This window comes from Macaca mulatta, chromosome 11 (assembly GCF_049350105.2).
Source record: "Macaca mulatta isolate MMU2019108-1 chromosome 11, T2T-MMU8v2.0, whole genome shotgun sequence".
NCBI lineage: Eukaryota > Metazoa > Chordata > Mammalia > Primates > Cercopithecidae > Macaca > Macaca mulatta.
In genome coordinates this window covers 83,720,799-83,747,262 of record NC_133416.1, presented here as the reverse complement: position 1 = coordinate 83,747,262, position 26,464 = coordinate 83,720,799, and the positions used below count along the sequence as shown (strand labels likewise).

General features: G+C 39.3%; 1 long non-coding RNA gene across 1 annotated transcript; it reads right to left on the bottom strand.

Moving 5' to 3' along the window:
- Window positions 1-517: 517 nt before the first annotated feature.
- LOC107000939 (uncharacterized) lies at window positions 518-26,413 on the bottom strand. The gene is made up of 4 exons (XR_001448102.3): window positions 26,259-26,413; window positions 24,045-24,193; window positions 15,662-15,717; window positions 518-646 (listed from the first exon to the last, which is right to left on the bottom strand). It is a non-coding gene; the product is annotated as an uncharacterized LOC107000939 (long non-coding RNA).
- Window positions 26,414-26,464: the final 51 nt, after the last annotated feature.

Genomic DNA, 26,464 nt, shown 5'->3' with positions numbered 1-26,464 from the left:
TGTTTATTTTAAGGAACTGGCACACATGATTGTGGGGACTCAGTTTCTGTTTGAGTCCAAAGGCAACCTGCTGGCAGAACTCCTTCTTTATCTGGGGAGGTCAGTCTCTGTTTTATGAAGGCCTTCAACTGATTGATGAGGCCCATCCACATTATGGAAAGTAATCTGCTTTACTCAAAATCCACTGGTTAAAATGTTAATCTTATCCAAAAACGCCTTCGCCAAAACATTCAGAATAATGTTTAACCAAATATCTGGATACCACAGCCTAGCCAAGTTGACGGATAAAATAACCATCACAGTTGCCTATTTCTTTACATCACAGTCTCAAAGTTGTAGGAGATCTATATGGTGAAATAGCTCAACCCTCCTCCAGATGCAGCTGCAATGCCTGGCACAAAGAAAGCATTTAGCAAATATACGCTGATTTGAATTGAACTGAATGTATATGAATTGGATTAAATATCCCTAGTGGTGGTTATGTTCTGCCAGGTTTCCAGCGCGGTGCTGGGGGGCAATGGAAGACACAGGTTAAGCACAAGCTCTGGAGTCAGATTGCTCAGGTCCACATAATGAGGCTCCCCTGCTTAACTTATATATACCTTTGGATGAATAACTTACTTTTTCTAAGCCTCCATTTCTTCACCTGTAAAAAACAACAGTCTTAATAGCTATTTATGCTAGATATTGCTTTCTGGCCTCACAGTGGATTGACTGTATTCCTCAGCAACCCTGCAACTGAATGGAGCCATGTGACTTGGTCTGGCCAGTGAAAACTGTAGAGTTTATGTGTGTCACCTTCAGGATGTGGCAGTAAAAGTTCGATATGAAATTCTTTTCTTTCCCGACTGTGGCAACCACGGAAAAAGATTCATCTTAAGATAGCAGCACCACAAGGTTGAGGCTGCCTGGATTATCATGTTGTTGCATGGAAGACAGTTGCCTGGAGAGTTGCCTGCAGCCGGAGCTAACTTTTTGTTAAACACTTACTTTTTCTCCCAACTGCAGCATAATCTAGACTATTCTCATGTATTGTCTCACAGAATTGTTTTGAGGATTCAATCAGATATTGTTTTGCAGGAAACTGCTCATTTGACAAGTCATAAGCAATCAAATGTTATAATTATGATATTTCATTGCCTTGATCATTATAGCAATTCAAAACTCAAACAATAAAATTAGAGTACCAGGTAACTTTTGTTTAAAGTATTAGTATTCTAATTCTTTAAACTTCTCCTCCGAACGCTGCCTGGCACACAGTAGGCATTCATAAATAAACCCTTTTTTTTTTTTTGAGACAGGGTCTTACTCTGTCACCCAGGCTGTAACATGGTGCTACAACCAAGGCTTACTTTAGCCTTGACCTCCTGGGCTCAAGCAATCCACCTGTGTTGGAATCCCAAGACACTGGGATTACAGACATAAGCAGCCACACATGGCTTCTGGGATATTTTATTCCCTTACTGTTAGACTGGCAAGATTCAAATTTATTTCTTTTGCTAGACCAAGGTTCTCATTAAACAACTACTTTTGATTAGAGTTACCAATTAAAAAATGTATTACTATCCTGTCATCAATGGGGCTTAGGCAGTGATGGCTGCTCACACATCTTAACTCTTCCCTGAATTCAGACCCAACTGATAGGAAGCCAAAAAGATAAAATACCAACTTTAGTTGGCACGGTGGCTCATGACTGTAAACCCAGCACTTACAGAAGGCCGAGGTAGGAGAGCTGCTTGAGTCCAGGAGTTCAAGATCAGCCTAGCATAGGGAGACTCCATCTCTACAAAATGTTTTAAAAATTAGCCAGGCATGTGGCATATGTCTGTAGTCCCAGCTACTTGGGAGACTGAGGTGGGAGGATTGCTTGAGCCAAGGAGGTAGGGGCTGCAGTGAGCAGTGATATTACACCATTGCACTCCAGCCCGGGTGACAGAGTGAGACTTCATTTCAAAAAAGCTTCTTAAGATAAAGCTGATTGGATGTATTATAAAACACAACCATGACCAGGTTTTTCAATACTTTTTTTTTATTTTTTTGAGACGGAGTCTCACTCTGTCACCCAGGCTGGAGTGCAGTGGCATGATCTCAGCTCACTGCAACCTCTGCCTTCTGGGTTCAAGCAATTCTCATGCCTCAGCCTCCCGAGTCTCCCGAGTAGCTGGGACTACAGGCACCTGCCACCATGCCCAGCTAATTTTTGTACTTTTGGTAGAGACGGGGTTTCACCATGTTGGCCAGGGTGGTCAAATACTTAAGTCCAAATGGGTGATGACTCGCCATAGGAGAATTTGAGTCTGCAAGATGGATAGACTTATATAGAATCACTGTTTCATGTTTGGTGAGATCAACAGTAGAAAGAGAGTTGGCCGGGCATGGTGGCTCACGCCTGTAATCCCAGCACTTTGGGAGGCCGAGGTGGGCGGATCACGAGGTCAGGAGATCGAGACCATCCTGTGAATGGTGAAACCCTGTCTCTACTAAAAATATAAAAAATCAGCTGGGTGTGGTGGCGGGCGCCTGTAGTCCCAGCTACTTGGAAGGCTGAGGAGGGAGAATGATGTGAAACCGGGAGGCAGAGCTTGCAGTGAGCCGAGATCGTGCCACTGCACCCCAGCCTGGGTGACGGAGCGAGACTCTGTCTCAAAAAAAAGAGAAAGAAACAAAGAATGAGAGTTAGGCCTCAGGCCTGTTCTAGAAGATAAGCATAGGCCCTGATCCTTGTGTTTTTAGTTTATAACATATCTTGAGGAACTGAGCAGAATATAATTTCTTGTGGGTGGGAAAATTTGAAAAAGATGGCAAGAAATGGTTTGGGTTTTATATTTTCTCCCCAAATCGACAATTAAATACAATACTCCTTCCTCTTGGGGAAAATGGCACAAAGAAAGATGAAATTTCCTCTTGACTCTGTAGTTCTGAAGGCAACATATTTCTATTTTAAGAGCCAGGTAGGAAAACTGTGAGGCAGAGAAGATGGTTCCTTTTAATATAAGCAAATAAATTATTGTTCTTATGGTCTGAATGTTTATGTTCCCCCAAAATTCATATGTTGAACTCCTCACCTCCAAAATGATGGTATTAGGAGGTGAGGCATTTGGGAGATTATTAGATTATGGGGTTACCACCCTCATTAATAAGATTACTGCCATTATAAAAGGGGTCTGAGAGAGAACCCTCAGCTCTTCCACCATGTGAGGTTAGAATGAGAAGACAGCTGTCTATGAGGAAGTAGACCCTTACCAGACACTGCATCTGCCAGTATCGTATCGTGGAGTTCTTAGCCTCTAGAACTTCAAAAAATAAATCTCTGTTGTTTATAAGCCACTCACACTATTGTATTTTGTTATAGCAGCATGAATGGACTAAGATACTTGTGATATTCTTGAAAGCTTTTATGTTCTGAAGTTACTTTTTAATTATATAAGAAATAGGGTTTGGATGATATACTAAAAATGAATTAATTAGTACAAAAATTAAAAATACCAACAAGAAGTCACATATGCTAACATTTTTAGTGATAATTTTTCCTAACTTTTCCTCCCTACTTTTTACTGGTAATAAAGTTTTCCTAATTTTTACTCATAATAAACTGATCCACAAGAAACATTCAATAGCAAATCATGTATAAATACTGAGTACATACTATGTGCAAAATACTTTGCCAAATGAGGGGACACAGACATTTAAAAAAATCAGTCCTGATCTTACAGTCTAGGGAAAGAAACAGATTTCAAAAAATACATTTACAATAAGGTGTGTTAAGCCATTCACAGTCCAATGAATGGACTATAACAAAGTACCTACTTAATATCCATTTTCTGCTTCTTCCTTAGTAACAGAAATCCAATTCAAGTTTGGATGACAATGTAAACTTAAAAATATCCTGTCTGTCTTGCAGTTAAGAGTGACCTTATAGATAGCACATTTCTTTTTAAAGAAGTAGAAACCTGCCAGGGATTTTGGAATAAGTTGTGTCAATTCAAGTTTCTTGATTTAGGCACTATCCTCCCTCTTATATTTAAAACATGTTTTGTGACAAGAACACCTAACATGAGACCTACTCTCTTTTTTTGAGATAGAGTCTTGCTCTGTCACCCGGGTTGGAGTGCAGTGGCACGATCTTGGCTCACTGCAACCTCTGCCTCCCAGGTTCAAGCAGTTTTCCTGCCTCAGCCTCCTATGTAGCTGGGACTACCAGCGCCCGCCACCACGCCCAGCTAATTTTTGTATTTTTAGTAGAGACGGGGTTTCACCATGTTGGTCAGCTTGGTCTTGAACTCCTGACCTCATGATCCACTAGCCTCGGCCTCCCAAAGTGCTGGGATTACAGGTGTGAGCCACCGCGCCTGACCAATTTTTTGTATTTTTTAGTAGAGACGGGGTTTCACTGTGTTAGCCAGGATGGTCTCGATCTCCTGATCTCATGATCTGCCCACCTCAGCCTCCCACAGTGCTGGGATTATAGGTGTGAGCCACTGCACCCAGCCTCTTTTAACAAATTTGTAATAAAATAATACATTACTGAAATTGTACAATGTTGCACAGCAGATCTCTAGAGCTTATTTACCTTGCTTCACTGAAACTTTATGCCCATTAATTAGTTATTAATTAAATGATTAATTAATTAATTATCCCCATTTCCTCCTTCCCCCAGTCCTTGGAAACTACCATTTCACTCATTGATTCTATGAATTTGATTATTTTGGATATCTCATATAAGTGGAACCATGCAGTATTTATCTTTCTGTGACTGGCTTATTTCACTTAGCATGATATTCTCAAGGTTCATCCATGTTGTCTCATATTGCAGAAATTCTTCTTTTTAAAGGCTGAATAGTATTCTATTGTATGTATTTGCCCACTTTATCCATTCATCTGTCAATGAACATTGAGTTTATTTCCACATTTTGGTTATTATGAATAGTGCTGCAATGAAAATAGGAGTGCTAATATCTCTGTAAGATCTTGGTTCCAATTCTTTTGCACAAAGACCTAGAAGGGAGATTGTTGGATAAATGCTAGTTCTACTTTTAGTTTTTTGAGGAACTTCCATACTGTTGTTTATTTTGCTTTTGTTGCCTGTGCATTTGGTATCATATCCATAATATCACTGCCAAGACCAAAGTCATTAAGTTTTTAACCCTGTTTTCTTCTAGGAGTTTTACTCTTTTGAGTCTGATGTTTTTAATCTATTTTTATTTTTTTAAGAGACTGGGTCTTCCTATGTTGCCCAGGCTGGTCTTGAATTCTTGGGCTCAAGTGATCTTCCTGCCATGGCCTTCCAAGTAGCTGAGATTATAGGCACCACCACTTAGGCCACATTTGGAGTTTACTCTGTGGATGGTGTTAGATAAGGGTCCAATTTCTTTTCTCTCTCTCTTTTTTTTTTTTTTTTTTGAGACAGTGTTTTGCTCTGTCACCAGGCTGGAGTGCAGTGGCGCCATCTCGGCTCACTGCAACCTCTGCCTCCTGGGTTCAAGCTATTCTTCTCTCTCAGCCTCCCAAGTAGCTGGGACTATAGGCGCACACCACCATGCCCAGCTAATTTTTGTATTTTTAGTAGAGATGGGGTTTCACTATGTTGGCCAGGATGATCTCAATCTCCTGACCTTGTGATCCACCTGCCTTGGCCTCTCAAAGTGCTGGGATTACAGGCATAGGGTACAATTTCATTCTTTGCATATAGATATCCAATTTTTCCAGCACCATTTGTTTAGGATAATATCTATTCCTCGTTGTGTTATCTTGGCCCCCTTGTCAAAAACCTGTTGACTGGGCCAGGCACAGTGGCTGATGCCTGTAATCCCAGCATTTTGGAAAGCCAAGAAGGGAGGATCACTTGAGGCCAGTAGTTTAAAATCAGTCTGAGCAACACAGTGAGACCCCATCCTCACACAAAAAATTTTAAAATTAGCTGGACCTGGTGACACATGCCTGTAGTTATAGTTACTGGGAAGGCTGAGGCAGAAGGATCCTTGAACTCGGGAGTTCGAGGCTGCAGTGAACCATGATGTGCCGCTGTACTCCAGCCTGAGCAACAGAGTCAGACTCTGTCTCTAAAAAAAAAATTGAAAATAGACCAGGGACAGTGACTCACGCCTGTAATCTCAGCATTTTGGGAGGCTGAGGTGGGCAGATCACTTGAAGTCAGGAGTTCAAGACCAGCCTGGCCAACATAGCAAAACCTCATCTCTACTAAAAATTCAAAAATTAGCTGTGCATGGTGGCGTGCACTTGTAATCCCAGCTACTCGGGAGGCTGTGGCAGAAGAATCACTGGAACCTGGGAGGCAGAGGTTGCAATGAGCCGATATGGCGCCACTGCACTCCAGCCTAGGTGTCAGAGTGAAACTCTGTCTCAAAAAAAAATTAATTAATTAAAAATAAATAAAGACGGCCAGGTGCAGTGGTTCACTCCTGTAATCCCAGCACTTTGGGAGGCTGAGGCAGGTGGATCACGAGGTCAGGAGATCGAGACCATCCTGGCTAACACAGTGAAACCCCGTCTCTACTAAAAATACAAACAAAAATTAGCCAGGTGTGGTGGCGGGCACCTGTAGTCCCAGCTACACGGGAGGCTGAGGCAGGAGAATGGCATGTTGACTGTGTATATGTGAATTTATTTTGAGGTTCTCTATCCTGTCCCATTGGTTTATGTTTATCTTTATGCCAGTACCTACTGTATTAATTACTGTAGCTTTGCAATGTATTTTGAAATCAGAAAATGTAGTGCCTCCAGTTTTGTTCTTTCTCAAGACTGATTTGGTTATTTGTGGTCTTTTATAACTCCATATGAATTTTAGAGTTATTTATTCTATTTTTATTTTAAAGTGCCACTGGGATTTTGATAGGAATTCAGCGAGTCTATAGATCATTTCAGGAAGAACGAACATTTTAATAATATTAAGTCTTCCAATCCATGAACATGGAATATCTTTCCATTTTCCTGTGTCTTGTGTACCTTTTTTCATTAATGTTTTGTAGTTTTCAAAATAGAAGTCTTTCCTCTCCTTAGTAGGTTTGTTCCTATGTAATTTATTATTTTTGGTGCTACTGTAAATGGGATTGTTTTTCTAATTTCCTTTTCAGATAGTTTATTGTTAGTGTATAGAAATGCAATTGATCCTTGTTGTTGATTTTGTATTCTACTACTTTACTGAATGTTTACTTGCTCTGACCTTTTTTATTTTAATTATTGAATTTTTAAATTTTTTTGTTGTAAGGTAGTTGCCAGCTTTATTTACCACCAACTAAATCAACATTGTGCTCTGTTACTTAAACTTACATTAATATAAGTATATAATAATAGTTCTTGGCCTATATGCCACTTATTTCCATGAATATTCAGAAAGTACAATATATCAATATGGTAACATACTACAACCTTCTCTCAGCAAGCATTTACCTTCACTGTCTACTGCTTCAGACTCTTTGTAGGTACTGGGTAAACAAACATGACTAAGACATGTTCCCTGCCCTCAAAGAGAACAAATTATCTGGGTATTTTCTTTTGAAATGTGCTGATATTGTTGTTACACCAGCGTCGTGGTCATAATCATGTTCTAACCTTTTTTAAAGGAAGTCTTTGGGTTTTCTGTAGATAAGAGTATGTCATCTGCAACCAGGGACAATTTTACTTCTTCCTTTCCAATTGTAAGCCTTATATTTCCTTTTCCTTTTTTTTTTTTGAGACGGAATCTCACTCTGTCACCCAGGCTGGAATGGAGTGGTGCAATCTCGGCTCACTGCAACCTTCACTTCCTTGGTTCAAGCAATTCTCCTGCCTCAGCATCCTAAGTAGCTGGGATTACAGGTGTTTGCCACCACGCCCAGCTAATTTTTGTATTTTTAGTAGAGATGGGGTTTCATCATGTTGGCCAGGCTGCTCTTGAACTCCTGACCTCAGGTGATCCGCCCCCCTCAGCCTCCCAAAGTGCTGGGATTATAGGTGTGAGCCACCGCACCTGGCCTATATTTCATTTTCTTGCCTAGCTATTCTGGCTAGAATTTCCACTACTATGTTGAATAAAAGCGGCAAGAGTTGGCACCCTTGTCTCATTTATCTTAGAGGAAAAACTTCCAATTTTTTACTGTTGAGTATGATGTTTGTGGGCTTTGCATATATACTTTAGTATGTTGAGGTCATTTCCCTCTATTACTATGTGTTGGAAATTTTCATCAACAAAGTTTTTATCATGTTGAATTTTGTGAAATGCTTACGTATCAATTGAGAGAATCACATGGTGATTATTTTTTATTCTGCTAATATGCTGTGTCAGATTAGTTGATTTCATATATTGAAATCTTCGTATCTCAGGCATAAATCACACTCGGTCATGGTGTATGATAATGTGCTGTTGGATTTGCTTTGCTAGTATTTGTTGAAAATTTTTACAATATTCTTTAGGAATACTGAGCTGTAGTTTTCTTGTGATATCTATGTCTGTCTTTGGTATCAGCATAAAGTTGACCTCATGAGTTTAGAACCTTTCCCTCCTCTTTAATTTTTCTGAAGAGGTCAAAAAGGATTGGCACTAATTTGTCTTTAAAGTAGAGTTTACCAGGGAAGCCTGGTCCTGGATTTTCTTTTTGGGGAAGTTTTTGATTACTGAATCAATCTCCATACTAGTTATTGGTCTGTTCAGGCATTCTATTTCTTCTTGATTCAGTCTTGGTAGGTTGTATGAGCAATTTATCCATTTTTTTTCCATTTATCTAGTTTGTTGGCTTATAATTCTTCACAATGGTCTCTTATGATCTTTTGTATTTCTGTGGCACCAGTTGTAATGTCTGTTCTTTTATTTCTGATTTTGCTTATTTGACTCTTCTTTTTCTTAGTTTAGCTAAGAGTTTAATTTTAGTTATCTTTTCAAAAAACCAACTCTTAGGTGTGTTGATTTTTTTTCTATCATTTTTCTATTTTCTATTTCATTTATTCCTAGTCTACTGTTTGTTATTTCCTTTTTTCTGCTAATTTTGGGCCTCCTTTGTTCTTCTTTTTCTACTTCCTCAAGGTATAAATTTAGGTTGTTTATTTGAAATCTTTCTTATTATTTAATGCACCTGTTTATCACTATGAACTTAGTACTGCTTTTGCTGCAGCCTACGAGTTTTGAAATGTTGTGTTTTTGTCTAGAGGAATTTTTTTTTTTTTTTTTTTTTTTTTGAGATCGAGTCTTGCTCTGTCGCCCAGGCTAGAGTGCAGTGGTGTGATCTTGCTCACTGTAACCTCTGCCTCCCAGGTTCAAGCAATTCCCTGCCTCAGCTTCTGGAGTAGCTGGGATTACAGGCACCTGCCACTATGCCTGGCTAATTATTGCATTTTTAGTAGAGACGGGGTTTCACCATCTTGGCCAGGCTGGTCTTGAATTCCTGACCTCGTGATCCACCCACCTCTGCCTGCCAGTGTGCTAGGATTACAGGTGTGAGTCACGGTGCTTGGCCTGTCTAGAGGAATTTTCTAATTTAACTTTTGATATCTCCTTTGACCAAGTGGTTATTCAGAAGTGTGTTAATTTCCATGTTTATGAATTTTCCAAATTCCCTCTGCTATTGATTTCTATTTGTTTTCATTGTATTCAGAAAAGATACTTGATATGATTTCAATCTTCCTTTTTTTTTTTTTTTTGACACAGTCTCACTCTGTCACCCAGACTGGAGTGCAGTGGTGCGACCTTGGCTCACTGCAACCTCCGCTCCCTGGGTTCAAGTGATTCTTGTGCCTCAGCCTCCCCAGTAGCTGGGATTACAGGTGCATGCCACCACACCTGGCTAATTTTTTTGTATTAGTAGAGATGGAGTTTCACCATGTTGGCCAGGCTGGTCTCAAACTCCTGACCTCAAGTGACGCATCTGCCTTGACCTCCCAAAGTGTTGGGATTACAGGTGTGAGCCACCATGCCTAGCCTGAATCTTCTTAAAGATGCTAAAATCAGTTTAGTGACTTAATGTGATCTATTCTGAGGAAAGATCTATACATGCTTGAGAAGAATGTATGTTTTGCTGCTATTAGGTGGACTATTCTGTATGTCTGTGATGGTCATTTGATCTAAATTGTAGTTCAAGTCCTGTTTCCTTATTAATCTCCTGTCCAGATGTTCTGTTCATTATTGAAAGTGGGGTATTGAAATCTCCTGCTATTATTGTATTGCTGCCTATTTCTCCCTTCAGTTCTGTCAATGTTTGCTTTATGTGTTTAGATGCTCTGATATTGGGTGCACATATATTTACAGTTGTTATATATTCCTGGTGAATTACCCTTTTATTATTATACAATGTTGGGACGGTTACTATTGAGTGTCAACTTAATTGGATTGAAGGATGCAAAGTATTGATCCTGGGTATGTCTGTGAGGGTGTTGCCAAAGGAGATTAACATTTGAGTCAGTGGGCTGGGGAAGGCAGACCCATCCTTAATCTGGTGGGCACTATCTAATCAGCTACCAGTGAATATAAAGCAGGCAGAAAATCATGAAAAAGTTAGACCGGACTAGCCTCCCAGCCTACATCTTTCTCCCATGCTGGATGCTTCTTGCTCTCGAACATCAGACTCCAAGTTCTTAGGTTTGGGACTCAGACTGGCTTCCTTGCTCTTTAGCTTGTAGACACCCTATTGTGGGACCTTGTGATTGTGTGACTTAATTTTATACACACACACACACACACACACACACACGGAAGTTTATTATATGTCTTATTATATATCTTTTTCTCTTTTTTCTTTTTTTGAGATGGAGTCTCACTCTGTTGCTCAGGCTGGAGTGCAGTGGCATGATCTTGGCTCACTGCAACCTCCGCCTCCCAGGTTCAAGCAATTCTCCTGCCTCAACCTCCCGAGTAGCTGAGATTACAGGCATCCACCATCATGCCTGGCTAATATTTTTGTTTTTAGTAGAGAAAGGGTTTCACCATGTTGGCCAGGCTGGTCTCAAACTCCTGGCCTCAAGTGATCTGCCTGCTTTGGTCTCCCAAAGTGCTAGGATTACAAGTGTGAGCCACTGTACCCAGCTAGCATGGTATATCTCTTTCCATTCTTTCAGTGCAGTTTATGTGTGTCCTTAGGTTAAAGTGAGTATCTTATGCACACTGGATAGTTAGGTCTTTATTTTTAATTCATTCACCACTCTATGTCTTTTGATTGTGGAGTTTAATTTATTTGCATTTAAATTATTATTACACTTGCCTCCTACATCAAAACCTAATTGTAACATTTTAGACATATGTCCAGATGTACTCCAGTATTGAAGCAGTGTTGCCTTCTGCTATGATTGTAAAGCCTCCCAAGCAAGCCATGTGGAACTGTGAGTCAATGAAACCTCTTTCCTTTATAAATTACCTAGTCCCAGGTATTTCTTTATTAGCAGCGTGAGAACAGACTAATACAGTAAATTGGTACCAGCAGAGTGGGATGCTGCTGAAAAGATACCTGAAAATGTGGAAGTGGCTTTGGAACTGGGTCATAGGCAGAGGTTGGAATTGTTTGGGGGGCTCAGAGGAAGACAGGAAAATGTGGGAAAGTTTGGAACTTCCTAGAGATTTGTTGAATGGTTTTGACTAAAATGTTGATAGTGATATGGACAATAAAGTTCAGGCTGAGGTGGTCTCAGATGCAGATGAGGAATTTTTGGGGAACTGGAGTAAAGGCCACTCTTGCTATGCAAAGAGACTGGTGGCATTTTGCCCCTGTCCTATAGGTCTGTGGAACACTGAACTTGAGATGGATGATTTAGGGTATCTGATGGAAGAAATTTCTGAGCAGCAAAGCATTCAAGAGGTGATCTGGGTGCTGTTAAAAGCATCAGTTTTTGCATTCACAAAGATATGGTTTGGATTGGAACTTATGTTTAGAAGGGAAGCAGAGCATAAAAGTTTGGAAAATTTGCAGCCTGATGATGCAATATAAAAGAATGACCCATTTTCTGAGGAAAAATTCAAACTGGCTGTGGAAATTTGTGTAAGTAATGAGGAACCAAATGTTAATTTCCATGACAATGGGGAAAATGTCTCCATGGCATGTCAGAGGTCATTACAGCAGCCCCTCCCCCGACAGGCCTGGAGGCCTAGAGGAAAAAATGGTTTTGTGGACCGCACCCAGAGCCTTGCTACTTTGTGCAGTCTTGGGACTTGATGCCCTTTGTCCCAGCCATGGCTAAAAGGGGCCAATGTACAGCTCAGGCCATTGCTTCAGAGGGTGCAAGTCCCAAGCTCTGGTGGCTTACACATGGCATTTGCCTATGGATGCATGGAAAAATTGAGGTTTGGAAACCTCCACCTAGATTTCAGAGGATGTATGGAAATGCATAGATGTCCAGGCAGAAGTGTGCTACAGGGCCAGAGATCTCATGGAGAACCTCTGCTAGGGCGGTGTGGAAGGGAAATATGGGGTGGGAGCTCCCACACAGATTTCCCACTGGGGCACTGCCTAGTGGAGCTGTGAGAAGAGGGCCACTGTCCTCCAGACTCCAGAACCCCCAGAATGGTAGGTCCACTGATAGCTTGCACTGTGTGCCTGGAAAAGCCAGACACTCAATGCCATCCTGTGAAAGCAGCCAGGATGGGGACTGACTGCATCCTGCAAAGCCACAGGGCAAAGATACCCAAGGCTGTGGGAGCCCACCTTTTGCATCAGCATGCCTTGGATATGAGACATGGAGTCAAAGGAGATCATTTTGGAACTTTAAGGTTTAGTGACTGCCCTACTGGATTTCAGATTTGCATGGGGCCTGGAGCCCCCTAGTTTTGGCCAATTTCTCCCATTTGGAATGATTATATTTACCCAATGCCTTTACTTCCATTGTATCTAGGAAGTAACTAACTTGCTTTTGATTTTACAGGTTCATGGGTAGAAGGGACTTGCCTTGTCCCAGATAAGACTTTGAACTGTGGACTTTTGAGTTAATGCTGAAATGAGTTAAGACTTTGGGGGGACCACCGGAAAGGCATGATTGGTTTTGAAATGTGAGGACTTAAGATTTTGGAGGAGCCAGGGTAGAATTATATGGTTTGGCTGTGTCCCCACCCAAATCTCATCTCAAATTATAGCTCCCATAATTCCCACACATCTTGGGAGGGACCCGGTGGGAGGTAATTGAATTATGGGGGCGGGTCTTTCCTGTACTGTTCTTGTGATAATGAATAATGATCTGATGGTTTGTTTGTTTGTTTGTTTAACAGTCTCACTCTGTCACCCAGACTGGAGTGCAATGGTGCCATGTTAGCTCACTGCAACCTCTGTCTCCTGGGTTCAAGTGATTCTCCTGCCTCAGCCTCCTGAGTAGCTGGGACTACAGTCATGCGCCACCATGTGCGCCTAATTGTTTTGTATTTTTAGTACCGACAGGGTTTCACTGTGTTGGTCAGGATGGTCTTGATCTCCTGACCTCGTGATCTGCCCACTTCAGCCTCCCAAAGTGCTGGGATTACAGGCATGAGCCACCGCGCCCAGCCCCCCCCCCCCTTTTTTTTTTAAGACAGGGTCTTGTTCTGTTGCCCAGGCTGGAGTGCGGTGGCATGATCTTGGCTCACTGCAACCTCCACCTCCTGGGTTCAAGCAATTCTCCTGCCTCAGCGTCCCAAGTAGTTGGGATTACAGGTGCGTGCCATCATGCTCAGTTAATTTTTGCATTTTTTAGTAGAGATGGGGTTTCACCATGTTGACCAGGCTAGTCTCAAACTCCTGACCTCGGGTGATCTTCTCAGCATCCCAAAGTGTTGGGATTACAGGTGTGAGCCACTGCACCCAGTCGATCTGATGGTTTTATAAAAGAGAGTTCCCCTGCATATGCTGTCTCTTTTGCCTTCCACCATTAAGACGTGACTTTGCTCCTCATTAGCTTTCTGCCATGATTGTGAGGCCTCCTAGCCATGTGGAACTGTGAGTCAATTAAACCTCTTTCCTTTATAAGTTACCCTGTCTTGGGTATGTCTTTATTAGCAGCGTGAGAACAGACTAATACACATTCCATGAAATCTCCTATAGGACTTGGCCTCTATTTACTTCTTCAACTTAATTTCCAGCTATGCCAGTTTTACTCACTTTAGTATATATTTCAGTTTCTAGCACAACCTGATGCTCAGAAGATGACTAATAACTATTGAAAAATTAATGCATAGAGATTGAGTTGTTTTATATATTTTTCAGGTGAAATGTCTAAATGGAGTTTATAATAATTTGTGATTATATATGTGACTATATTCTTCAGGAGAGAGAACAAGGCTATAGATATCTATTTGATAGATTAACATGAATTAGAACATAAAATGTATTCTCTTCCCTCCTCCCTTTTTCAGGAAAAAGATACAGAGTGAAGGCAGAAGGCTGAGCATGGAATTGTGGGGGAAATTAAAGAAATCGTAAACTTTCTTTTTCTTTTTTTTTTTTTTGAGACAGAGTCTTGCTGTGTCTCCCAGGCTGGAGTGCAGTGGCGCGATCTCGGCTCACTGCAAGCTCCGCCTCCCGGGTTCACGCCATTCTCCCGCCTCAGCCTCCCGAGTAGCTGGGACTACAGGCGCCCGCCACCACGCCCAGCTAGTTTTTTTTTTGTATTTTTAGTAGAGACGGGGTTTCACCATGTTAGCCAGGATAGTCTCGATCTCCTGACCTCGTGATCCACCCGCCTCGGCCTCCCAAAGTGCTGGGATTACAGGCTTGAGCCACCGTGCCCGGCCGAAATCGTAAACTTTCAAAGGAGACTGAGAAGTCAGAAAGGTAGGAAGAAAACCAAGAGGATATAATGACTCAAAAACTAAAGAAGAAGGTAATTTTTGCCCAAAAGCAAGCCAAGAGACAAAGAAGTTGCCAATTGGTAAGGACTGCCAAAGTGAAAAGGCTAATTGGATTTAGTGCTAAGGTTACCTTGAGCCATGGGTAAGATGCACAGGCAAAGGAAATCAGTAAGCAAAAGGAAATCAGTAGTTACTTCTTTGAAGAAGTAACCAGCTGGGCTGGTGCCCTGGCAGCCTCCCATGCTGGAATGTATCAGTCTCATGTTGATGGTGATTCAGAAGCTGTATCTGGGCTCAGTGGAAAATAGTGATTTTCTTTTTAAAATAACCTTTTATTATTATAAAACTAGCATATGCAAGTAGAAAGTACAAAACGACATATAAGCAATATAGAAAAATAAAAACAACCACATTCCCCCCTTCCAGAGTTTAACAGTTCAGTGTATATCTCTCCAGTTCATTATTTATCCCTATATATGCATATAAATATATAAATGTATTTTTACCAAAATGATATCATACTCAGTGTGTGGTTTTGTAACCTATTTACTTTTTAAAATTAACAATCTTCACCTTTCCAAGTGAATACATTTTTATCTTATCTAAAACCCAAATCCAAATTTTTCCATTAGTCTCCAAAATATCTTTACTTTGAAAATTTGTAATTAAAAGCAAAGAATTATTATTTACTTTTCCCTTACAGTAGGGGCTGTATTTCAGGATAACCAAATAGTTCCAGGTAATAAAGGCAAGCTCTAGGTTACCGAAGAAAGTCAGAATGTAGAAGGAATGATATATTTATAATTATTTTGCAATTCTTATTGAAATTATTGACTCATGTAAGGGTTTTCAATAGGTGTTAAAGCATAAGGTTTATGTTTGAAGGGGAACTGGACATCTGTATAGTATCAAAATAATGCCATACAAATTACTTACCATAGTTTACAGTGGAGGGAAGAGTCTGTCATCATATCATCAATTCAGTTGTCAGTCTAAATATCAATAGTTGTGCATTAATCAAATAGCATGAAAGATACTATATAAAAATATATAACCTATTAGTATTCTAGCCCTAAATGTTTAACTTGAATTTGCCTGAAACCTTTATATCTATCTTACATGTTTCAAAGAAAGATTTCAAATAAATATTTCAAAAAGCCATTTTTACACCCAAAATCATACATAAGACGTTCTGGGTTGCTATGCAACACTGTGAAGGCAAAAGAATAATAATAAGGACATGTGTGCATTACTGCATCATCCTTAGAGGTAAGTTTTGTTTTTGTTTTTTGTCTTTAGAGCCAGTGCCCTCTTGCTCTGTTGCCCAGGCTGGAATGCAGTGGCACAATCATAGCTCACTGTAGCCTCGAACTCCTGGGCTCAAGTGATCCTCCTGCCACAATCTCCCGAGTAGCTGAAATTACAGGCATGTGCCACCACACATGGCTAATTTTTAAATTTTTTGTAGAGACAGGGTCTTGCCATGTTCCTCAGGCTGATCTTGAACTCTCGACCTCAAGTGATCCTCCCACCTCAGCCTCTCAAATTGCTGGGATTATAGGCATGAGGCACAGTGCCTGGCTGATAAGTTTTATTTACTGTAATTTGTTATACTAAGAAATAAGTGTGGCAAGAGGTGACTGGCTTGGAATGTTAACTCCATGTATTGTAAGAGGAGGTCTGGCTAGAGATTAACTTGAATGGAAAACATAACTCTGAAATTTAGTGTTTCCTGGTTGTTAAGGAAGTGGCTTTCATTTTCACATCACATGAAAGTTCCTGATACTTACATATTAGGGGTGTGTATATTATTACATAAAGCTGCATAATGGCCTGCAGTCATGCCTGCCTACGTATCTTCTATAAACCTCAGAATCAGGCCAGTTGCTACAAAAGCCTTGGTATGAATGAGAGGATGGTAGAGTGTATGGTCTGTGTGTAATTTTCCTTCAACTTGGTGTAGTGGGGTTAGTAATATTGTGTAGAACATAATATTCTCAAAAGGTAGTGACTATAATAGCTTATATTTCTTGAGTTCTTTAATTCTTATCGTATTATAAAAGAGGTTTTTTTAAAATTCCTATTTTACAGATGATTTTTACAGATGACAGCCTTGGTGGTAAATGACAAAGCTAGGGTTAGAACTGAGATCTGTCTGACTTTGGTGTTAGAACTCAAACACACTGCACTATACTACTTCAGTGAATCAAATTTGTATTAACTTTGTAATATTGGTTAAAATGTATTTTGAAGTTTTCTGTGGACCCAATAGTAACACTAACTTACAACAGTTTCTGGGCTATCACTGCTTATTCAATGGAAATCAAAGTACTTAGTTCTTGTCAAATATTAGCACTGAAGAAATAAAACATTAACAGAATATTTCAATTTTTTTTAAACACAGTCACTGCTATTCTAGGAAAAATCTAAATATTTATTTGACATTTTTTTGCTACTTTTTATGAATTTGACAGTTGTGCACTTGGAATCTGTTCAAATTCTATTTGTAGCTGAATCATGTGAATGCCAATGCCAAGGAGACCAGTACATCTGCTTCTTAGCATCTCTAGAGTAATCTATATTTGCAGAATGCTTTATATAAATTTGAACGTGTTAACATGCTCAATCAGATTTATTTACCACCAGTCTTAAGATGTTAGGCCTTTCATAGTGGTTTAACAGATGTTTGGAGCAAATACCAGGTAGGCAGCATGGATTGCTTTTGATTTGAACACTTTTTACTGAAAAATACTACTAGATATGATAAGGAGAAAATGATTACTGTATTTGGTTAAGGGTAGAAAATAACAAGTAGTAATACTTTCCCATGGAATTGACTGACAGGTATAAAAAAGAAAGTGACATACTCTGAAAGTTTTCTTTTCTTTTCTTTTTTTCCTAAAGCAGGGACCCAGTGACATTTTAGAATGTCTTTAGGAAATGAGACATTAAAAAAACAAAAACCATAATCATGTACCATTATCACAGCTAAGACAATTAACAATAATTCCTTAATGTCCTATAATATCTAGTTGGTATTAAAATTTTCCTGATTGTGTCATTATGTCTTTTTCTAAGTTGTTTGTTTGAGTCAGAATCTGATAAAGGTAAAGATCCATGTACTGCCTTGGTTGATGTATCCGATAAGTCTATTTTAAATCTCTAACAGTGCCCTCCCTTTTACTCTCTTGCCTTTGTTTGTCACACGAAGGTCATTTTTCTCTGGAATTTTCCCCGCCCTCAGTTCAGATAATTGTATTCTTTTAGTGTACTACTTTAGCAACTTAAGGAAGGGGTGGGGGGCTTAGGACACAAAGAATATCAGGTCCAAGTCTATTTGCTGACTGCAGAAGGAAGTGGGGAGTAAGTAGCAATGTGGGATCACGGGGTGGAGTTGGTGGCCATGTCTGGAAGTAAGTTGACATTCAAAGATAAAGTCTTAAATAGAGGTGTATCAATCCCAGTTCCAGGAGGATATTACAGGGATTAAGGGTTAAAGGATACAATTAAGGGAATGAGACTGGGAGTCTGGTTTCAGCTGTGCACGTAAGAATACCAGACAAAAGTAAGGCTCCCATAGAAATGGACTGGAAACAACTAGGGGAGAATACCAACAAGGCCTAGAACAGAGGAATGAATCTGACAGGAATGCAGTGGACACACTTTATTGGAATATAGGGTAGGCGCCTTCTTTTCCCACCATATCACTTCTGGGTACCAGTGTTCTGTAGAGGTAAAAGAGGCACTAAATACCTGGGAGATCTGGCAAAAGACATCTAGGTAGTACCCGTGGTTGGGAGGAGTGAGTAGATGGTTGCTACCTGATAATGCTGTAAGAATATATGGCACCTTCACTCCCAGAACAGTAACAATGAGTTTTGAAATACTGCTGGTTTATAGGGTGAGGACTCTTCTAGCTTTACACACATTTTAGGAATGAGGTAGAACAACATACAGATACTTGATAATTTTTTTTTGTAAATGAGTGTAAGACCCAGTACAAACTGATAACTTATTAAATTGAAAGAATTAATATACCACCTGGTTTATGAAAATTTAATTACTGTGACTTCTCAAGAGTTTCATGTACTTGTATAAATACAGGTTGGACAAAGCTAACTGGAATAATCTTGCAATTAGCTAGTAATCTAGTAGTTAATAGGAATACTAGTAATATATAAACTTTTACATATATTAAATATAAATAAAAGTCATTTGAATAGTCTTCAATAAAATTATAGATTCGGTTTTATCAAGAAAATATTCTAGGGTGTGGTGGCTCATGCTTGTAATCCCAGTGACTCAGGAGGCTGACGAGGGAGATCACTTGAACCCAGGAGTTTGAGGCTGCAGTGCATGCCACTGCACTTCAGCCTGGGTGACAGAGTGAGACCCTGATTCTAAAACAAAAACAAAGTAGTATACAAGTAAATATACTTTGAATAATCTCATGTGGTTGAGGGGAAAAAAGAGAAAGGTTCTGGTTAAAGTAAGGTATAATTCATTTGCATTATACTTACACCTTTGGAAATCTAAGGGATCATGTGTTCTAAGCTTCCCATGTTTAAATAGTCATGAAAAACTTAAAAAAAAAAACCCTTTCCCAAAATTGAAATGAAAAACACATTTACAATTGGAAATTTGTAGTCTAAGTAGCTATCAGAAAGAAATGGGTTCTTATTATTATTAGAATTTATTTTGAATTTAGGATGTCCTATGAATTGAGTTAAAACTCAGGAGTCAATTCTTATACCTCAGTACAAATTTCTAGCTATTTCCCGAGATGGTGTTAAAAGTCATAGCATGTACCTAATTTTGAATATGCAATGTGGGTGGAAAGAGTAGGCAGAGCATTTCAATAAGACTTAATTGTCTTTAACCTGTGAATACATAATTATATAATTTGTTATGATGAACTTTCATTTATAGACTTCTATGGAGGAATCATTAATACTTCATAGTTAAGTGAAAGTAGTATATAATTGTGCTTTTTATTTCTCTAAATCATGATCTTCTAAATATATGGTACTTTCTTAATCTAATTATATAATACATCATCTTCACTGGTACATTACATAAATTTGAAATGTCATTGTGAAGAAAAACACTTAAAGTGATGTTATTTAAAAAGAGAATACCAATAATATATTAATACAATTTGCCTCTATGGATGAGAAAAGAAGAAATGTATCATGTTTTTGCTTTTAGAGGTATGTGTCAGATGGAGATAATAGTACTAGTTTGTAAAACACTTGGTCTAATGAGGTCTGTTTAATAGTAGGCATAAAATGCAAATTTGATTGGGCCTATTTCTAATGTTAGATGTGATATTTTTCTTTAAAAAAATCGTATTAAAATAATTTTAACAATACTTACTGTTTGTTTGCATTGTCAATTATATTTAGATTTAGGCAAATATCTACCACTCATAATGCTCTTCGTTTATTCTCAACTCTCAGACCTTCCATTTGGGTCGATTTTCTTCTTTTTTTTTTTTTTGAGACAGAGTCTCTCTCTCTCTGTCACCCAGGCTAGAGTATAATGGTGCAATCATGTCTCACTGCAGCCTTGATTTCCCAGGCTCAAGCAATCCTTTTACCTCAGCCTCCTGGGTCAGGACTACAGGCCCATATTACCATGCCCAGCTAATTTTTAATATTTTTGTGAGATAAAATCTCAATATGTTGTCCAGGCTGGTCTCAAAATCCTGTGATCCTCCTGCCTCAGCCTCCCAAAGTGCTGGGATTTACAGGCATGAGCCATTGTGCCTGGCCTGGGATCATTTTCTTTTTGTCTGAAAAAAGAAATTTCTTTAGACTTTCCTTTAGCAAGACTCTATTAGTAGCAAATTCTGCTTTTGCTTGCCGGAAAATACCTTTATTTTGGCCTCGTTCTTGAAATATTTTTTTCACTGGGTACTGAATTCTAGGCTGATAGTCATTTTCTTTTAGGCCACTGAAGATATTATTCCACTGTCTTCTGGTTTTTACTGGTTGTGATGAAAAGTCATTTACCTGACACTTTGAAGATTAACTATATTTTTTCTTCGTTGCTTTTAAGGTTTTCTTTTTTGTTTTTGGTGTTCTGCAGTTTCACTGTGATGCATCTTAGTGTGGTTTTTTTATTCTTTAACTTGCTTGGGATTTGGGAGGCTTCTTAAGTCTGTGAGTTGGAGTCTTTCATCAGTTCTGGAAAGTTCACAACCATTATCTTGTCAAATATTGCCTCTGGCCCACTGGCTCTTTCCTTTTCATCTGAAGTCACAGATTTTAGAGCTGTTTACAGTGTCCTCCATGTCACTTAAAGTCTCTTTTATATTTTTAATTTATGTTTTCTTTTTTTATTGCATTTGAGATAACTTCATCTCTATCTTCCATTTCATTGGCTTGTACTTCTGCTGTGTCAAATGAACTATGAAATTTGTCCAACGTGTTTTTATTGTAATCATTTATATTTTTCAATTCTTTCAGTTCTATTTGCTTGTTTCAAAATCTTCAGTCCTACTTTAGTTTTTGTTCTCTGCACGTATTTTCAAACTTGTCTTTTATTCCTTTACTCATATTTAATATTGTTATTTACAGTCTGTGACACCCTTTTTTTTTTTTTTGAGGTGGAGTCTCACTGTCGCCCAGGCCGGAGTGCAGCTTGGCTCACTGCAACCTCCACCTCCCGGGTTCAAGTGATTCTCCTGCCTCAGCCTTTCCAGTAACTGGGATTACAGGCTAATTTTTTGTATTTTTAGCAGAGATGGGGGTTTCACCATGTTGGCCAGGCTGGTCTCAAATGCCTGACCTCAAGTGATCTGCCTGCCTTGGTCTCCCAAAGTGCTGGGATTACAGGCGTGAGCCACCACACCTGGCCCAGTCTGTGACTTGTAAATCCAGGATCTGAAGTCTTTTAGAATTTGTTTGTGCTGTCTTAAGTCTGTACTGTTTCTCATGAATGGTGTCTTATTTTGTGCTTGTTACTTTTTTAAAATGTGAGCTGCTCATTTTCCTTAAAATTTTATTTGTAGTCATTCTTTATGGCTTAAGATGAAGGTGGGTTCCTCCAGAGAGGATTGGTATTTGCTTCTGCCAGGTGTCTGAGAGCATTATCAGTAAAAAATTCTTAATTATGCCCAGGTATGGTGGCTCATGCCTATAATCCCAGGATTGGGAGGTGGAGGTGGGCGGATCACCTGAGGTCAGGAGTTTGAGACCAGCCTAGCCAACACGGTGAAACTCCCGTCTCTACTAAAAATCAAAAAAATTAGCTGGGCGTGGTGGCACGTGCCTGTAGTCCCAGCTACTTGGGAGGCTGAGGCAGAAGAAACGCTTGAACCTGGGAGGCAGAGGTTGCAGTGAGCCGAGATTGCGCCAAGGCACTCCAACCAGGGAGACAGAGTGAGAATCCCTGTCCAAAAAAAAAAAAAAAACCACTTAATTATTAGCCTGAGGTTTTTGGGGATCACCCAGCTAGTATGAATTCAAGCTACATTTTTGTGTGAGAATTGGATTGCGGTTCCAAATTCTCAGATATGATTTTGCTTTTCCCCGTCCACTAGGTGCCAAGGTTTAAGATAGCTAATTTTCTTTGTAGACTCTGGGGGATGGCTGCCTATGCTAGCAAGGGGCAATTTTATTGCCAGTATATCCTTACACCTAATTAAAAATCCTTTGGAATTGCAGTGTGTGAGTGTGTGTGTGTGTGTGTGTGTGTGTGTGTGTGTGTGTGTGTGTAATGCAGGTCATGGGTTTTGTGTCTTTCTTACAAGGTCATGAAAACCAAAGCTCCTAGTAACTGGGTTTAGCACATGCCTTTGAGATAAAAGTTGGCTGACTCTGCTAAACTCTAGGTTTCTGCCTTCATTTAGTTTTTTAACTTAATAATTTCTTACTTTATTGTCAGTTAATCAGTATATTTAATAAGATTTAAAAAATGTTTTTTCCAGGGATTTTGTTTTCAGTGTGACCAGTGTGACCTAGTCCTTGATATTTCTAGAAACAGAATCCTATATTCTCTTTATAATTTATTATCCAAATTTTCCTCAAGGGATACTTAAGACAAATAATACTAAACAGAAATATTTAAAATTAATATGTAAATAGCTTACATGAAAATATTTTGCATGCAAATCTATAGATTTTATAAAGACTACTTCTTAACATACATTTTAGGTGGATATTTACCAAATAGCTGGTTGACTAGTTTGTAGGTGTCTGTTATTTATTTTATTAAATAGACAAGTATTATTGTTACATAGCACATTTAGCCTTTGACTCACGAATTTGTTGGCTCAAATTCACTTTAGATGATTTGCAAGATTATGCTATGCAACAACCTCAAAAATATTTGTGATTCACAACAATAAATATTTTTGTTTTACTCTTGTTTCACATCAGTAGCTGTATGTCAGGAGCTGCAAGTCAGTTGCTTCAGTTCTGTACAGGATGAGAGTTTCAGGTCTGCTCCATATATTTTCTTATTCTGAGATCTTATCTGGAACATACCTTTCTCATGGCAGGTGGCACAAGAGTAAGAGATTGACCTGAATTTTGCAATCAAATTTAAAGCTTCTGCTTTGATTTAGCATTTAACATCTGCTCACAAAGCACTGGCTGAAGCAAATCACATGACCAATAAGAATAGGAGTCTTCAAAGCTGTGTTGAATACCTTATTTATGGCTGAGGTTGCTCTTAATCTAAATTCTCTTCCAGAAAATGAGGATTTTAGTCTAGAATCCTGATTAGTAATTGTCAGTAACCTAAGTGTCTAACAGGATAAGCCAAATGGAAAAAAGCAAACAACCTCAAGCCACATCTCTGTCATTCTAGGTCAGGGTTGAAATATACTCTGGGAAAGGCTGTCAAGCCTGTCAGTGCTTAAACTAATTTGGAAAGAACTTCTCATTCTTAGAAATGTATAATTAATAAAGCAGTAGGCAAAAGAGATGAATTCTCATTGGAGTTAAAATCGGATCGTTATAATAAAAAAGCTTTATTTCAAAATGTCATTCTTAAAATCATTGTAAGAGTAGCAAACTTGCAGGGTATCTCTGGGAGTCACTGAATGTTTTTCAGTTACAGTGCAGGATCACGTATTAGTTTCTGTTTATGTTGTCATTACACTGAAAATGCTAGATTGAATTATCATTTCCTGGAATCACAATATTAGATTTGAAAGGATCTGAAAAAACGATTTTTCAACTGTAGTGGATTAATATATTTTTGTGTTGCAATCAGTTGTTAAGCATGTCAAAATCATTAGTTATTCATGACAAGTAACTATTATGCTAGTGATAATTAAATTAGAGAAGATTGTGAAAGATATACTTACATTTGTTTTGCAATATCTTCACTTTCGGTTACTTGCATTAGGACTTTCTTTTTTTTTGAGTGGAGCTGAAACGAGTTAAACCTAGGCTGTCAGTTATTTGCATAATCCTGAGTATACCATGGCTGTTTGTTTCAAAATGTGATTGTCATCTGCCGGGGAAAAAAGGGTGGTTTAGTATCATTTCTCAAAGAGCATGTAGTCCTACTTCAGAACTTGAAATGCAGAGAGTAATTTATGTAGTCATATATCTCATTAGCTAAGTCTGTAACCTAGGCTTCCTTGCTTCTTGCTTTTTACAACAAATGATCAAATTTTCAAAAGCCAATGTATGAAACTGGGGCTGAGGCAGAAGAGAATTAGGCAAGGCAATTTGCCACCTTTCTCCAATCTTTAGTCTCAGTTTCCAAAGTAAAAGAAAAGTACCAGAAAAACAGGGTCCATATGGTGTGTTTTGCATGTTATCTACGATCTAGAAACATTCTTTTCCAAATCTATTTGATTGTAACTCACAGTAAGAAACTGTTTAAATCACAACAGAACATACTCTCACCTTCCACCATATTTGAAACAAAAAGTTTCAGGAAGCAATTTTTGCCCTTACTAGATGTTATGCACTCTGATCTTTTATATCCTAGCCTATTTCATATAAAAATAAAATGGATTTTTGAGTTGCAGTTTGAAAAACATGCCTCTAGAAAACAGGAGACAGGTTAACTGTTAACAAACTCCAAAGTTACTAGCTTTGCTGAAATAATGTCACAGAATAATAAACTTCCTCCACATTTATTTGTACTACAGTCTCTCAGGCTTCAGAACAGAACCTGGTAGAATCTTTTCCTCTTTGGAACACCAGTTCATGACAATATCTCAGAGATTCTAAGACTCGTTGTTTCCCACGCGTTTACATCTCTGAATATGTTTCAGGCCGAGCACGGTGGCTCATGCCTGTAATCCCAGCATTTTGGGAGGCCGAGGCGGGTGGATCATTTGAGGTCAGGAGTTCAACACCAGCCTGGCCAACATGGTGAAATCCCCTCTCTACTAAAAATACAAAAATTAGCTGGGCATGGTGGTGCATGCCTGTAATCCCAGATCCTCCGGAGGCTGAGGCAGGAGAATCACTTGTGCCTGGGAGGCGGAAATTGCAGTGTGCCGAGATGGCGCCACTGCACTCCAGTCTGGGAGACAGAGTGAGACCCTGTCTCAAAGAAAAAAAAAAAAAAAAAAAAATGTGGCTTAAAGGTGCCTTACTTAACAGTGGTATGGCATAGTTCCATTGGCAGCCTTTGTTTTCTTTCTTGGGTAAAATAAAACAATGTAAGTCTATGATTTTTTTAGAGCTGCTATGAAATATATCAATAATAAGGATTATATAGGCCGAACTCTATTGCTTATTCATTTCAATGTATCCAACTTATCAGAATGCCTTCTGACTTCTTGTTAAGAAAATGCAATGAGATGAGAATAGCTTAAGAAAAAATCCTTAGTTCTGGGCTACAAGGGAAAATGAGTTACGACCCCAGTTTAATTACTACAGAAAGCTTTCTCATTTGCCTTCATTGTGATCAGGGTTTGAGTATGATCTTTCTCTATTCTACCTCCCTTACTTCTGTATAGTTATTTCATTAGGCGGCTAGAGGGGTTCTTCGGATCATGGCTAAAAAAGAAAGCAAAAGGTTAAGTCCTAGAGTTAAGCCATTAGGAAAAAAAGTTAAGGCATTAGAAAAAAAATTCAAGAATTAGGCTTTATTTTAAAAATGGAACCAACTGTCAAATTCCTGTGTACCCGTTTAAACTGTCACCAACCTAACACACTGTAAAACTTAATGACTGTAAAATTGGCAGCAGGATCCTGAACACAAGAAGGAATAAAAATAAGTTTGCTAGGCTGTTTTCATCCCAGCGTGATTGAAATACACCGTTTCCTCAAAAAAAAAAAACCTCTAATGAGGGAAGCAGTGAATCAAATGCCACGATTAATGTGCCACTAGAAATAGGAACAAGTAGTTACGGAATGCTTCTTAGGCCAGACACTCTACGATGCGTTCTTTTTTCTTTGTTTCGCTAAAGCTTTTACCAAGCCTTAAAAAGGAGAGGGGTACTAACTGAGCCCTGACCAGACCAGGGAGCCCTACTGTGCAATCTCCTCAGGCCAAGAAGGGCCCGGTACGACCCGCCCATAAGGCCTGGCCGATCAACAGGCGCTGGGCCGACCTTTGGTGGGCTCGCTTCCTGAGGCTGCCCTTGGGCATGCGGAAGGGGACTGGCTGGCGATAACACCCTGGCGAAGCAAGGTGGACACTGGCTCCCGCGCTGTTCGCGCCCGCCTGGCAGGGTAAGCAACTCCACCTCTGTATCCGGGCACCGTCACGTGACGGGAAGAGGGCGTGGCCGAAGCCCGTGATCCTAGGGGCGGGCTG